Here is a 13178-nt window from a genome sequence, read left to right as displayed (position 1 = left end):
CATCAGAAAAATTGGGAATGTTAGACAATAAATATATGAATATGACAGCTTGATTTTGCAGTGTTGTCTAATGTCCGAACAAGCAAAAGTGTCCAAAAGTGTTAATTATGCGATAACAGACACAGAAATGCATCATGTATAAGATCGTTATGTTTGTAGCGTGATCCATTAAAATGTATTTAAATTCAGATCTAGATCAGTGGTGTGCTGTGGTGTTTTCAACTGAGGAGGCAAAGTCCTCATTTATGTCCCTGTTACACAATTTTAAGTTAACATTACATAAAAAGAGAGAACAAATACAATTCTACTTTGTTATTTTTACACTATGTAATGTTCTATTTATTAAAACCAAGTATAAATTTCATCAAGTTAGTTTTTTTTTTTACTAATTTTTACATTTATTCCAACATAACTAAAGGCAGTAACAATTTAAACTATTATTTATATTATTATTAAGTAATATTCAGCTTTTCTTTTTAATAGTAATAGTCTGGTCACTCACTCACAAACACAAAGATGTACCTTTAATTTCACCATGCTGATTGCTCACTAAACACTAAACTAAACAGGTCAACTTTATGGTAATGAGCTATGACGCGGTTCGGCGGCAACCAATCAAAATGTAGAGGTCCTTGCTTGAGAGGATTTCAATTGGTTGCCACAACTTGTCATTTACTTTGACCCTCCCGTCGGTGGTGGTTTGAAAGCATGGTTAGGGGGCTCTGCTTTATTTCTATGAGCTGAAGGGAGGCACAGAGACGCGGACTCCCCTCTGTAACTTCACCTGCGGGTGTCGCTGTTTCTTAAAAAAAAACAAGTGACTTTTACACTTTTTTATGTCAAATTTTGTAACATTTACGTTGTTTTATTTTTGTAATATTTTCTCATCCAGTTGTTTTGAGAAGGCACTGCCTCCCTTGCCTCCTCGGAGGAAACGCCCCTGATCTAGATATATTAATATTATTACTCCACTAGGTCTGAAATATATTGTTCGCTGCAAACATAATGATCTTAAATTTATTAATTATTAATTTACTATTAATAAATGAGTAAAGTTGCATAAAATGGAAATATTTAATAAAGTAGGCTAACTACGTTACCTCAGATGGTTGCATGGTTAGATGGTAACCATGGTAAAATAAAATAAACCGGTAAAATAAAATGTATATAGGACAATACAACATTTACTGTAGGAGCCATACAATTTACTGGAGACTTAATTTAAAAAACTGTTCTATTGCGCTTCCGATTTGGCAGTGAAATTCACAGATTTTGGGTGCGTAAGATGTGAAGGATTCTATGGTCCAGTGTTTTCACCCCATAATGTGGCTGTTACCCAAAAAGTATCAAAGTGTCGCCTCTTGGGTTCTAAGCTCTTTGGTTCACATCTAGCCAAGTACAGTTAAATATCCCGGATGTGTTCTTGATCCGCCCCTTTTATCGAGGATGCATCGAGAAGTGACCTGTGTGGACTTAAAGCATCTCGCGCTAATCAGCAAGCGTCAATAATAAAGGAGAAAACCCGCATAATTTAAACATATTACTGTCATGATTATGTCATAATGTGTAGATTTAAGAGATTTTCAGGGGAGAAAATAATGGTTTAAAGCTCAAATGTGTGGTTTATTGATAAAGATAGTGCCTTTCTGAAAATTTGATCTGACGTTGTCAGAGTTGTGAGATCCAGATGATCACCGGGCGCTCATCGCTCATGTACCCAGCTGAGAGCAACCTCACCTCGGCTAGTCCTTCTGACGTTTGCTGCTGGTACTGATGTCTCTGTAGCAGTTAAACATGATACAGAGCTGTCATCTCTCACGCTTTTGGTTTTGCTGTTTTCATACGCACTCACGCCACACATCCAATTACTCACGCAAAAAAAAAAAAAAATCTGATAAATAACCCGCAAACACATTGCAAAAAAGTCTGACCAGCATACAGGTCACGCACGCGCCGCTACTTCATGAAGAAGGTGAGAGGAGAGCGCCATTATCGTCAGTTATCAAAAGAAACATCGTAATTGTTTTCAGCTTTCAAGGTAGTAACATACTAACTATTCATGTTAAATTAAAGTAACACGGTTATGTGTTTTATAACAGGGCCTCAACAGGATGCGGGATTGTTTTAGACAATTTTAAACGTCCCCAGTCACAGCAATTTCCACACACGTCTTAACTATATCACGTGGTGAAGGTACACTCAAATATGAATAAATAATAATAATAATAATAATACATTCGCAACACACCCAGTGCTTAAAATTAGTCTAAAATGCAAAATAGTAGTTAAAAATAGTTAAAAGTTTAAAAACGTTGTAAGGCTACAGTAGGCATATATAAACAGCTTGTGAAAATGGAAAATATTAAAGTCTGCATGAACCGGAAGTTGCAAACGTCTTTTCTCCAGTGTTGTGACGTATTTCCAAGTGAAACAGAATATTGAATAGAGGGCAGAGTTTTACTTTAGCGCTCCTCCTCTCCGTCTCTCGCTCATAGCAGACGAATGGTTGCAGAGGAGTGGTTTAAGCATTTTCAACCCAAGCCGTCAAACTGACGTCATCAGAGAAGGAACGCCATTCCAGACCGGAAGTAACTTTTCAGATTTTGATTAAAGATTACCGGGACAAACAATTTTTTTTCTGTGTTTTAACTTGCACAGATTAATTGTTCACCACAAGATAGTAATATGCACTAACAAAGTAAATAGGGTCAATTTTGATTTCATGTGTACTTTAAATAAATGTTAAAAATATTTGTTAAATGCCATTTTATTTATCTTATATTTATGTTGTTTTATTTTGTAATGTGATTTTTCAAAATAATGTAATAGTTTAATAGTGTTTTTGTAGTTAGGCTGGTTAGTTTTTTGGGGGAATTGTATTAAAACCAGACCAAAAATCCTAATAATAAAATTAAATCATAATAATTATTAATGTAAAATGTGGAACACCCAAAAGTAAAAAAAAATAAAAAAATAAATATAGACTATAAGTCAATCTATTGAACCATTTAGGCTACACAGATGTTGAACTATGAGACAAAAGTATTTTTTTATCTTTTATCTCCTTCTGGTGGTGAAGTATTATGGCCTTAAAGGAGTAGTTCACTTTCAAATGAAAATTACCTCAAGCTGTACTCAACCTCAAGCCATCCTAGGTGTAAATGACTTTCTTCTTTCTGATGAACGCAATTGCATCTGAGCTTTATAATGGCAGTGAGCGCAACCAATGAGTATGAAGCTTCATATTGGCCAGATACGTTGTGCTCTTTTGGTCTCTATTGTCACTGGCTGTGTTGCAATACAAATTTTTTGCCCTTCCCTCACTAACTTCCCTAAGTCTCGTTAACTTTGATGTACGTCCTTTCCATATTTACATTGCACAAGTTCCAACTACTGTCTGGCAAAACACTTGCAATATTTTATCAAATGTAAATTTATGTCTGTTACACTTAATTTTTCTGCTTAAATAAACATTACAAAAGAGAGTCCAAATACAATTCTACTTTGTATTTTTACACTATGTAATGTTCTATTTATTTACACCAAGTATTCATTTCATCAAGTTAGTGTTTTTATGCATGTTTACATTTATTTCAAATAATAACTAAAGGCAGTAACAATTTAAACAATATATATTATTTGTGAACTAATGTTCAGCTTTTCTTTTTTAATAATCATCTTATTTTCATCATTTGTCAAGCTTGTACACACTGGTCACAGTCATGAAGATGTACAGTAATCTACCTTTAATTTCCTTCAGCTGATGCTCACTAAAACCCCACAGTCAAATCTACCTGAAAAACTGCAAGTGTACGGGACAAAAACTGTTTTAAACACAAAGGGTGGTCAAACCAAATATTTATTTAATTGAGTTGATAGAATTTAATTAACAAATAAAATTTAGATATGACATTATTTTTGAAAGCATCCTCACTTTATAGCATTTTTCACAAGCGCCTAAAACTTTTCACAGTATGTTTTCATTTGTTAACATTAGTTAATGCATTGATTAACATGAACAAACAATGAACAGTATATTTTATTAGTCTTTGTTAATGTTAGTTAATGTAAATGTTTAAAGCTTTTTGGTTCGAGGCATCATTCACACTAACCAATCTTTGTCATATTTGTCAGTAACAGGCTTTGTGTTTCTTTATTTAATCTCATTTTTTTTAGTTGACTCTGGTTATCTTTTGGAGAAGTCGTCACACAGAGTTTCACACACTGTCCTGTCAATGATCACTCAATGTCTTCAGTATCATTCTGAAAAATATAACCGTGTGTTATTAGATTAGTCAGATTGTGTTTGTCTATGAGTGTGACTTAATTTTATTAATAATAAATGCAGAAATCCAGATATTTTCAAAGGGTTCACAAATGTATTCTTGTCACTGTATATATTGAAATGGTTCTTTGTTCAGATGTTTCAGTTGTAAATTTATATCATTGTCAAGGCCTCATATTCACAGTGTCTCTGCTGTCCTCTGCTGGTGAACAACATCAATAATACAGATTCAGTCTTCTTCACTTACACATTCTTCTTCTTCACAACTCAAAACTGCAGTGATCTTTCTGAATTACATTTCTGAATGTAATTATATTAAATAAATGTTTACAAGCACAAACTCTTCCTGTCCTTCACCTCAACTGAGAACAGTGTTCATTTTTACACTTTTGTGTTTTGTTCACTTATTCATAAAATGCTTTAAACTTTTGATGCAAAAACTTGTGAAAATGAAATCCAGGCAGTAGATAAAGTTGATGAAAAATTATTTATTCATTACAATTAAATTTAGCCTCACACGCAAACTTTAATCGATAATGAAAATACTTAATAAAACCAAAAGGTAAAATAACAACCATAAAGAAGCAGTCAATAGTTAATAATAAAATTTAGAGTATTGTAAAATCCAGAGTATTGTATCTAATAGATGAAAATCAAAAAGAGCAATAATTAAGACATTTGCAGATAAGAGACAAAAAAAAGGCAGAAGCCAAGGAGAGCAAAGGAGAGAAAAAGCTGAATTATCAATGACTCGGTCAGCTTTATACCATGAGCATATAGGGAAATTTACATCCCACACAAATTGATGTTTTTGTTCTAAAAGAAAAGGTTAATTTCACCCATTACGTCATCCACTGGTCCAGTGTCAAAAATAGTTGTTTTAACCCTTAGGGAATTTTGCAAATCTTACATTATTAAATGTCAGCAAACATTAATTCTGAAAAACACCACTTCTGCCGTATTTGGCAGTCGTCCAATGTCTAACCACAAACGTGTCAGCGTGACCTGTCACACTAGAACACTTGAAGAACAATTGAACATAGAAATCATACTCTTAAATATAAAATAACCATAAGGGTATAATCACCAGTGAATACTTGAAAATATGATAAGAATTAATCTATAAAGTATGAGTACATAAATATATGAAAGCAAAAGTCATAAGCCATAAATGATTAAAAAAAAATATTAATAAAAGTGCATGAATATGAATATTGACCATTTCGGATCCATCAACTTTGAAATGTTCATCTTTGACATCATCAGTCAGGGTGTCGATTACATTTTTAGCACAACTGAATATGATTAAACCAGTAATGATACATTATTGTATAATTTTAACAGTGGGGTATTAAATTGTTACTTTAAGATCTATAATGCAAAAGTCTGAATTTTTACTGTTAGTCAGTACACTATAAATACAATACACTGTAAAAAATAAAACAAAGATTATTAGAGCACATTTTACAAGACAATGTTATTTCAGTTTTTATAGTTCAAAATTTCACATTTAATTCAATGTTTCTTGCCGTTTCTTTGTGTTTGAGAAATTCACAGCAATTTCTGAGTGAAAATTGTTTCTACATCATTTATTTCAGTCTACAAAACATCTTCAAGCACTATTATTATGAAGCACAGTCCTGTAATACATGTAAACACAGCAAGAAAGAACAAGAAGTTCATAAAGACGTCTCAATAAGGCAGTTTTTAGAAACATAATGACGCCAGCAGTTTAAATCAACCCATCATTCACACTTTAATATGAGCAGTTTATGGATGTGTGCAGGAACGTGCACACATAGACAAAAAAGGGGCTTGAGCACCTGCCCTTTTTCTTCCTCGAGAGAAAGTGCCCTTTTTTTCTAGGGTGCTTTTTTTATATATATAAATTAATATATATATTCCTGTTTGCGCACAGCTTCCCTGTCAAACAAATATATTTTCCTGAATAAAAAAATTAAAAAATACTATATCAGGTCAGCTTTGTCGAGTTCAGATGCCCTCACTCCGCGACGCGCCATTCATGCCCGCACGCACGCACGCTCGCGCGCCCCGCCCCACCTAACCTCGAGTTTGCTGCTGGCTGAAAACTTGTGACAACTATTCCCGCGAAAATGCAACTGCTGTCTGGCGATGAGAAGCGAAAAAGAAAAAAGCCCTAGATGGATGCATCCCGTGCATTTCTTTCAGGTAGGTTAGCCTATGTTCACAACCTGAAGGTTTTGGCTATTTAAGGGTTATTTATACATGTAACGCTGCATTAATAGTTTGACCACCATCAACGCATTTGCCTGATTTGATACTAATTTATGTTATATTATAATTTAAATTATTTTACTGTGCTATGCATTGCGTTTTGAACAAGCGGCAACCTCCTCCAGTCTCTCGTGAAGCCAATACGGAAGTGACTTAAACTGCGATTCATCGACTGGCCGCTAGGGACAGGCTCCAAAAGAGAGCAGAATCTCATAGAGTCCCATGTTAAATTGGCCAAGTTTATAGCAGAAAAAAACATGTTTACAAGTTGGTTCAAATTGTGGTTTTGGTCTATACTGCTATTTTTGCCCTTCATGACAACTCTGAGGGGGGTGAATTTTTTTATAACTTATCCGTTTAAATTATATTAAGCCTTAAAGTTCTGCATAATTAAGGGCGTGGTCACTTGAGTGACAGGTAGATGCCGCTGCTGTCTGTGAGCCGTCACTTTACCTCAGCTAATTCCAGCCGCTGAATTTGGCATCTCAGCTGTATTTGTGCTCGATTATTTTATACAATTATAAAATATGGCTTGCTGCATAATATTCGAGACTGATGTATGTCTGTGTAGATGTGCATGCATGCTGAAGAGAGCACACGTTGTTGGATCGTGGCATTGGCTGAAAGTTTTGGTTGTGAGATTTACTACAATGACAATGGCGAGAGGATATCAAAATCCGACAGCACTGCTTGGATATTATAACTAAAACTGCTGCACTATTTTGAAAAAATATACTTTGGACACAGGCTCATTTGTTTGTTAGATACGATCGCTGCTCAGATTGCATTATTTCTTGAAGAACGATGACAGAGAGCAGATCATTCAGAAGAAATATGAAATGTTTTTTTGTTTTGCAATGGACACTCATATTTTACCCAAGTGCCACGGATTGGATTCATCTCGTGATCTCTATTTCATGATAAAGGTATGAAGTCCCATTTGATTTTCAATGTTATTTGCACATCCAACATTGGTTTTGGAGCATCTATATCTTAAAAAAAAAAAAAAAAAACACTGTAGATTGACAGTAAACCTTTAGAATGTTCTGATGATAAAACTTATCTTCATTAATATTTTAGATCGTATCTTAGATAGATAGATAGCTCCTTGGCTTTGACTGCTAACATGGTCACGTCGAGCTAGGCGGGCGTGGTTTCAGCAACCAGTCGCATCAGCTCAAACCACCTCCCCATCTCTTTGCCCATTTTCAGTTATCCGGGAGTGACGTGCAGTCACGTGCTGCTAAGATGGCTGCGGCCTCATTTTTGCCTCAAAATCATAGACTGTAAAAAAATATGGATGTAGTGTCCGTGACGTCACCCATAGAGTTCTGAACAGCAGTTTTGACGCAAAAATGAGGCCGCGGCCATCTTAGCAGCACGTGACTGCACGTCACTCCCGGATAACTGAAAATGGGCAAAGAGACGGGGAGGTGGTTTGAGCTGATGCGACTGGTTGCTGAAACCACGCCCGCCCGCCCTACCTGAAAAACTGCAAGTGTACGGGACAAAAACTGTTTTAAACACAAAGGGTGGTCAAACCAAATATTTATTTAATTGAGTTGATAGAATTTAATTAACAAATAAAATTTAGATATGACATTATTTTTGAAAGCATCCTCACTTTATAGCATTTTTCACAAGCGCCTAAAACTTTTCACAGTATGTTTTCATTTGTTAACATTAGTTAATGCATTGATTAACATGAACAAACAATGAACAGTATATTTTATTAGTCTTTGTTAATGTTAGTTAATGTAAATGTTTAAAGCTTTTTGGTTCGAGGCATCATTCACACTAACCAATCTTTGTCATATTTGTCAGTAACAGGCTTTGTGTTTCTTTATTTAATCTCATTTTTTTTAGTTGACTCTGGTTATCTTTTGGAGAAGTCGTCACACAGAGTTTCACACACTGTCCTGTCAATGATCACTCAATGTCTTCAGTATCATTCTGAAAAATATAACCGTGTGTTATTAGATTAGTCAGATTGTGTTTGTCTATGAGTGTGACTTAATTTTATTAATAATAAATGCAGAAATCCAGATATTTTCAAAGGGTTCACAAATGTATTCTTGTCACTGTATATATTGAAATGGTTCTTTGTTCAGATGTTTCAGTTGTAAATTTATATCATTGTCAAGGCCTCATATTCACAGTGTCTCTGCTGTCCTCTGCTGGTGAACAACATCAATAATACAGATTCAGTCTTCTTCACTTACACATTCTTCTTCTTCACAACTCAAAACTGCAGTGATCTTTCTGAATTACATTTCTGAATGTAATTATATTAAATAAATGTTTACAAGCACAAACTCTTCCTGTCCTTCACCTCAACTGAGAACAGTGTTCATTTTTACACTTTTGTGTTTTGTTCACTTATTCATAAAATGCTTTAAACTTTTGATGCAAAAACTTGTGAAAATGAAATCCAGGCAGTAGATAAAGTTGATGAAAAATTATTTATTCATTACAATTAAATTTAGCCTCACACGCAAACTTTAATCGATAATGAAAATACTTAATAAAACCAAAAGGTAAAATAACAACCATAAAGAAGCAGTCAATAGTTAATAATAAAATTTAGAGTATTGTAAAATCCAGAGTATTGTATCTAATAGATGAAAATCAAAAAGAGCAATAATTAAGACATTTGCAGATAAGAGACAAAAAAAAGGCAGAAGCCAAGGAGAGCAAAGGAGAGAAAAAGCTGAATTATCAATGACTCGGTCAGCTTTATACCATGAGCATATAGGGAAATTTACATCCCACACAAATTGATGTTTTTGTTCTAAAAGAAAAGGTTAATTTCACCCATTACGTCATCCACTGGTCCAGTGTCAAAAATAGTTGTTTTAACCCTTAGGGAATTTTGCAAATCTTACATTATTAAATGTCAGCAAACATTAATTCTGAAAAACACCACTTCTGCCGTATTTGGCAGTCGTCCAATGTCTAACCACAAACGTGTCAGCGTGACCTGTCACACTAGAACACTTGAAGAACAATTGAACATAGAAATCATACTCTTAAATATAAAATAACCATAAGGGTATAATCACCAGTGAATACTTGAAAATATGATAAGAATTAATCTATAAAGTATGAGTACATAAATATATGAAAGCAAAAGTCATAAGCCATAAATGATTAAAAAAAAATATTAATAAAAGTGCATGAATATGAATATTGACCATTTCGGATCCATCAACTTTGAAATGTTCATCTTTGACATCATCAGTCAGGGTGTCGATTACATTTTTAGCACAACTGAATATGATTAAACCAGTAATGATACATTATTGTATAATTTTAACAGTGGGGTATTAAATTGTTACTTTAAGATCTATAATGCAAAAGTCTGAATTTTTACTGTTAGTCAGTACACTATAAATACAATACACTGTAAAAAATAAAACAAAGATTATTAGAGCACATTTTACAAGACAATGTTATTTCAGTTTTTATAGTTCAAAATTTCACATTTAATTCAATGTTTCTTGCCGTTTCTTTGTGTTTGAGAAATTCACAGCAATTTCTGAGTGAAAATTGTTTCTACATCATTTATTTCAGTCTACAAAACATCTTCAAGCACTATTATTATGAAGCACAGTCCTGTAATACATGTAAACACAGCAAGAAAGAACAAGAAGTTCATAAAGACGTCTCAATAAGGCAGTTTTTAGAAACATAATGACGCCAGCAGTTTAAATCAACCCATCATTCACACTTTAATATGAGCAGTTTATGGATGTGTGCAGGAACGTGCACACATAGACAAAAAAGGGGCTTGAGCACCTGCCCTTTTTCTTCCTCGAGAGAAAGTGCCCTTTTTTTCTAGGGTGCTTTTTTATATATATAAATTAATATATATATTCCTGTTTGCGCACAGCTTCCCTGTCAAACAAATATATTTTCCTGAATAAAAAAAATTAAAAAATACTATATCAGGTCAGCTTTGTCGAGTTCAGATGCCCTCACTCCGCGACGCGCCATTCATGCCCGCACGCACGCACGCTCGCGCGCCCCGCCCCACCTAACCTCGAGTTTGCTGCTGGCTGAAAACTTGTGACAACTATTCCCGCGAAAATGCAACTGCTGTCTGGCGATGAGAAGCGAAAAAGAAAAAAGCCCTAGATGGATGCATCCCGTGCATTTCTTTCAGGTAGGTTAGCCTATGTTCACAACCTGAAGGTTTTGGCTATTTAAGGGTTATTTATACATGTAACGCTGCATTAATAGTTTGACCACCATCAACGCATTTGCCTGATTTGATACTAATTTATGTTATATTATAATTTAAATTATTTTACTGTGCTATGCATTGCGTTTTGAACAAGCGGCAACCTCCTCCAGTCTCTCGTGAAGCCAATACGGAAGTGACTTAAACTGCGATTCATCGACTGGCCGCTAGGGACAGGCTCCAAAAGAGAGCAGAATCTCATAGAGTCCCATGTTAAATTGGCCAAGTTTATAGCAGAAAAAAACATGTTTACAAGTTGGTTCAAATTGTGGTTTTGGTCTATACTGCTATTTTTGCCCTTCATGACAACTCTGAGGGGGGTGAATTTTTTTATAACTTATCCGTTTAAATTATATTAAGCCTTAAAGTTCTGCATAATTAAGGGCGTGGTCACTTGAGTGACAGGTAGATGCCGCTGCTGTCTGTGAGCCGTCACTTTACCTCAGCTAATTCCAGCCGCTGAATTTGGCATCTCAGCTGTATTTGTGCTCGATTATTTTATACAATTATAAAATATGGCTTGCTGCATAATATTCGAGACTGATGTATGTCTGTGTAGATGTGCATGCATGCTGAAGAGAGCACACGTTGTTGGATCGTGGCATTGGCTGAAAGTTTTGGTTGTGAGATTTACTACAATGACAATGGCGAGAGGATATCAAAATCCGACAGCACTGCTTGGATATTATAACTAAAACTGCTGCACTATTTTGAAAAAATATACTTTGGACACAGGCTCATTTGTTTGTTAGATACGATCGCTGCTCAGATTGCATTATTTCTTGAAGAACGATGACAGAGAGCAGATCATTCAGAAGAAATATGAAATGTTTTTTTGTTTTGCAATGGACACTCATATTTTACCCAAGTGCCACGGATTGGATTCATCTCGTGATCTCTATTTCATGATAAAGGTATGAAGTCCCATTTGATTTTCAATGTTATTTGCACATCCAACATTGGTTTTGGAGCATCTATATCTTAAAAAAAAAAAAAAAAACACTGTAGATTGACAGTAAACCTTTAGAATGTTCTGATGATAAAACTTATCTTCATTAATATTTTAGATCGTATCTTAGATAGATAGATAGCTCCTTGGCTTTGACTGCTAACATGGTCACGTCGAGCTAGGCGGGCGTGGTTTCAGCAACCAGTCGCATCAGCTCAAACCACCTCCCCATCTCTTTGCCCATTTTCAGTTATCCGGGAGTGACGTGCAGTCACGTGCTGCTAAGATGGCTGCGGCCTCATTTTTGCCTCAAAATCATAGACTGTAAAAAAATATGGATGTAGTGTCCGTGACGTCACCCATAGAGTTCTGAACAGCAGTTTTGACGCAAAAATGAGGCCGCGGCCATCTTAGCAGCACGTGACTGCACGTCACTCCCGGATAACTGAAAATGGGCAAAGAGACGGGGAGGTGGTTTGAGCTGATGCGACTGGTTGCTGAAACCACGCCCGCCTAGCTCGACGTGACCATGTTAGCAGTCAAAGCCAAGGAGCTATCTATCTATCTAAGATACGATCTAAAATATTAATGAAGATAAGTTTTATCATCAGAACGTTCTAAAGGTTTACTGTCAATCTACGGTGTTTTTTTTTTTTAAGATATAGATATAGACCAGTGTTGGATGTGCAAATAACAACATGGAAAATCAAATGGGACTTCATACCTTTATAATGAAATAGAGATCGCGAGATGAATCCAATCCGTGGCACTTGGGTAAAATATGAGTGTCCATTGCAAAAAAACATTTCACATTTCTTCTGAATGACCAGCTCTCTGTCATCGTTCTTCGAGAAATAATGCAATCTGAGCAGCGTTTATGTTGTAAAACTGATCGTATCTAACAAACAAATGAGCCCGTGTCCAAAGTATATTTTTTCAAAATAGTGCAGCAGTTTTAGTTATAATATCCAAGCAGTGCTGTCGGATTTTGATATCCTCCCGCCATTGTCATTGTAGTAAATTTCACAACCAAAACTTTCAGCCAATGCCACGATCCAACAACGTGTGTTCTCTTCCCCATGCATGCATCTACACAGACACACATCAGTCTCAAATATTATGCAGCAAGCAATATTTTATAATTTTATAAAATAATCGAGCACAAATATGGCTGAGATGCCAAATTCAGCGGCTAGAATTAGGTAAAGTGACGGCTCACAGACAGCAGCACTGTTGCCAACTATTTTCAAAGGAAAGTAGCTAAAGCCTGCCCAAAAAGTTGCTAAATGTCGCTAGATCACGTCATACGTACATTAGCATATTCGTGACGTCACCACGTCGGTTGCATTCTGCCTGCCTAATGTGTTTTCTCTCCTAATCCGTGCTCACATAGCCTACTGTATTTTAATACAATATAATATAATATAATATAGCCGAATGTCAAA

The sequence above is a fragment of the Megalobrama amblycephala genome, linkage group LG16 (genome assembly GCF_018812025.1).
Source record: "Megalobrama amblycephala isolate DHTTF-2021 linkage group LG16, ASM1881202v1, whole genome shotgun sequence".
Taxonomy (NCBI): domain Eukaryota; kingdom Metazoa; phylum Chordata; class Actinopteri; order Cypriniformes; family Xenocyprididae; genus Megalobrama; species Megalobrama amblycephala.
The sequence above is the reverse complement of the archived record's forward strand: the minus strand, read 5'-3'. Positions refer to the sequence as shown.